Raw genomic sequence first — 3522 nt, forward strand, 5'->3', positions numbered from 1 at the left:
TGCGTACCATTTACATTTACTCATTTACTTCATTAGTGCGCCACTTATGACTTATCACGCCTCTCTGGACTCTTATGTCATTTTGGCAGCTCCAAAAAATATCGCACCGTGCGCTAGGACACTTGTTAGGAATAACGAAACATCAAATAAAACCTTACCTTATATGTAATATACATCGTCAGCGCAATTGTTACAGATATATAAGTGTTTAAGACATAATACACAGAAATAATGACAGGTACTGCAGTGCTCGAAATAAGAAAAAAAATTGCGTGTGTGCGTGCGTGTATGTATGTTGGGATGTAAGTGTGTATGCGTGTATGCTTGTATGCGTGTGCGTGTGTGCGTGTGCGTGTATGAGTGCACGTGTGTATGTGTGTATGCGTGGATGTGAGTACGTGTGTGTATGTGTGTATGTATGTATGTGTGTATGTGTGCATGTGTGTATGTGTGTATGTGTGTATGTGTGTATGTGTGTATGTGTGTATGTGTGTATGTGTGCATGTATGTATGTATGTGTGTATGTATGTATGTATGTATGTGTGTATGTGTGTATGTGTGTATGTATGTATGTATGTGTGTATGTATGTATGTATGTATGTATGTATGTGTGTATGTATGTGTGTATGTGTGCATCGTTGTACATTAACAAACATATCAATTCCTGTAAACACTGAACATATTAATGACTTGATTCTCCCTTGGGATCGTTATAGAATGACATGCACACATCAACATAAACTTCCTTAGTAGTATTGCGAATACTTAATTTAGTGCTAAGACAATCCCGTATAACATAAGCCGTCAAATGTCAAATGTCAATTCATTTTTTATACAGTTATTTGTTTACTAACACTTCGGCTCCGTCAACCGCCTCGCTGTGCAAGCCATCAACAGAGGTTATTACACGCCCCCTCTTCCGTCATAGCACATTGTCGTAGTCAGAATGAAGGCTGTACATGTACTCAAAAGTGCTTTAAATACCATCTCCTGCAATCTACATTTTAACAATTCTCTGGGGGAGGACCCCCCCCCCCCCCCCCCCCGCCTGTTTTTCACCCTCTCCTTTTATATTATGTATCTTGGTAGCAGAGAACAATGAACAAAAATATCGCCTTTATGCATGGCGCCCATAACATTGCAGAGCTGAGAGGTGGGGGAGCATAGGGTGTGGAGAGGGAGGCGGAGGAACCATTAAAATATTAAGTCATCCACTATACAGTAAAAAAATCCTCGTTACAAAGTCCCCGTTAAAAAGTCCCCGTTAAAAAATCCCGGCTACGACACTGGGCAGAGGGTTAATAAACATATCTAATCATATCTAATAAATTAATAATTGGCACTGCATTCCAGATAAGTTTTTTTTCAGCTTGCTGTTTCTTAAATTGACTATCCTCAAAATGTGCTGCACACAACCACTTGCTTTATGAAGCTGTTCATGCATATAGCCATCTAGATGCTTTGATCTACTGTTGATTCTCCATTTTTCACATCTACAAATATAACATTTGTAACTCATGAGGCAAAGTAAACATTCCTCAGCCGAGAGTTAATAGGATAGATACCTGAATTTTTATCTTCGCAAGACCACATATATGTAGATGGTCGAAATAGAACGCACAAAAACAACAACAACAACGTATTAAGATATTAAAGTTAATCCCTAGAGAGAGAGAGAGAGAGAGAGGACGGATGAAAGGATAGACGGCAGCAGAGCGTCCCGTTGCGCAATCATGTGTGTACGCGAGTCGCGCGATCACTGTGTGAGTGGATGTCCGGACGCGTAGCCTGTAGGGTAGGCGACCGGTTCCGGACGCGTAGCCACTGCGTAAAATTTTTAACGCGGATTCTATAGAGCATGCATGGGAAATTTTTCAAAAATACGCTATAAATTAAAAATATCGCCCCTATTAAACAAGTTAGAATAAAACAAAGAACTGAGCAATGGTTTGATAGTGAGATTAGGGAGCTTATTCTGGAAAGAGAGAAAATTACTGCTTCATAAGAGGAGTAAAGATGAAATTACATACAAGGATTTTAAATTGCTTAGAAACAAAGTTCAAAATAAAATTAAGAAAACAAAGGCTAATTACTATACGGAAAAGGTTGAGGACCACAAAAATGACCCTAAAAAATTATGGCAGACTTTAAAGAGTATGGGGTTGAAAAATAAGGGAACCAGTAACTTTGGCAGGGGAGGGCTAAAAATTGGAGAAAATATATGTTTTGACAAAGCAATTGTTGCAAATAATTTTAATAAGTATTTCACAAGTGTGGCCTCAAACTTGGTGAACGATCTACCACAAAAGGAAGGGACGTATGATGAGATTAGTCTTCAAAATTATTATTAGTAGAAAATGCATTTTCTTTTACAACGGTGGGAGAGGAAGGATGGGATAGAGTAACTAATAGTAATATAGCTCTAGTAATTATAGGCGTGCGGCAACTGTACGCAGGCTATAGTACTAGAGCTAATAGTAATATAACTTATAAGTGAGTCCGCCATCGATTTAATACATGCGTCTAAACAGAGGAATTGCTCCGACCTGTGATTGGAGGATAAAAATAGAATTCGTGACGTTTCGTTTTCGTGACTATTACACTGTGACCAGTAGGAAAGTGTACTACTACTAAGTTTCATATGGCGCGAACAATTTGAGTAGCCTAACATTTCTATAAATTCGAGCTATTATAGACACATGTCTTAGCCTTAATCTCTGTGAGTCTTGAGTTTATTGAAGGGCGATTAGCTTAAAGGGATCCTTTACTCTAGGTTCTAGGGTTATTTTCAGTTAATTTCGGTTAAAATTACGCTACATAAAATGTTTCATGGTTCAATCACCATTAGAAATAGTTTTTTTAATGTTTTATAACTAACGACTACATGCAGTTTGATTACAACGACGGTGGCGCCACTCAAAGCGCACGATCTGAAAAGTTGCACAAAACGACTTTTCAGCCAAGGGCTACAGACCGAGGGTATTTCTTATTTATTAATTTAAAAGCAAAAGGATTGTAATATCTTATAAACGACATATAGTTTCAGTTATACTATGGATAAATTTGTCCTAAAATGAACATCGTTCGGTTAAATAGCATCTAGGTATAAATATAATTGCACCTTTGTGATTAGCCTTCGGTCTGTAATGTGCAAAATATATTGGGAAATGCGCAACTTTTTCAGGGGCATATTTTCCAGTAGGGCATGACCCCGGACCCCCCCCCCCAGCAGTCAGTAGCACCCCATGCTATAAATTAAAAGCTTGGAGAACCCTGGTCTTCTTGTTATTTTTAAAATATTATTTTGAATTTATTTCACTGCACAATTTTCGAATCTACAGTTTATTGCACCTGTTACATTTACAACTGCTTGATTCATACTCGGTTGCACATTAATGGGTCAATCAATAGCCTAATTAGTAGTCTAATAATTAATAATTATGAGTAACTAGTTGTCATCTCTGTGTGTATGTACAGCAAGCATCTGTTGTCTGTCTAGAATCGTTGACCCGGAGGACAGCG

General features: G+C 38.1%; 1 protein-coding gene across 7 annotated transcripts in view; it reads left to right on the top strand.

Moving 5' to 3' along the window:
* The window catches only part of LOC106819065 (neuron navigator 3-like), a 9954-nt gene that overhangs the window by 4214 nt on the left and 2218 nt on the right, over positions 1 to 3522 (top strand). Inside the window, exon 1 of one of the 7 annotated variants that reach the window (XM_014823727.1) lies at positions 1809 to 1828. The exons of the other annotated variants lie outside the window; for them this stretch is intronic. The gene's annotated coding sequence lies outside the window, so the exon portion shown is untranslated. Of the gene's footprint in view, positions 1 to 1808; positions 1829 to 3522 lie in introns of those variants that run through there. 7 annotated transcript variants of the gene reach the window in all.

Source organism: Priapulus caudatus, unplaced genomic scaffold (assembly GCF_000485595.1).
Source record: "Priapulus caudatus unplaced genomic scaffold, Priapulus_caudatus-5.0.1 Scaffold2796, whole genome shotgun sequence".
In the NCBI taxonomy this organism is placed as follows: Eukaryota; Metazoa; Priapulida; class Priapulimorpha; order Priapulimorphida; family Priapulidae; genus Priapulus; species Priapulus caudatus.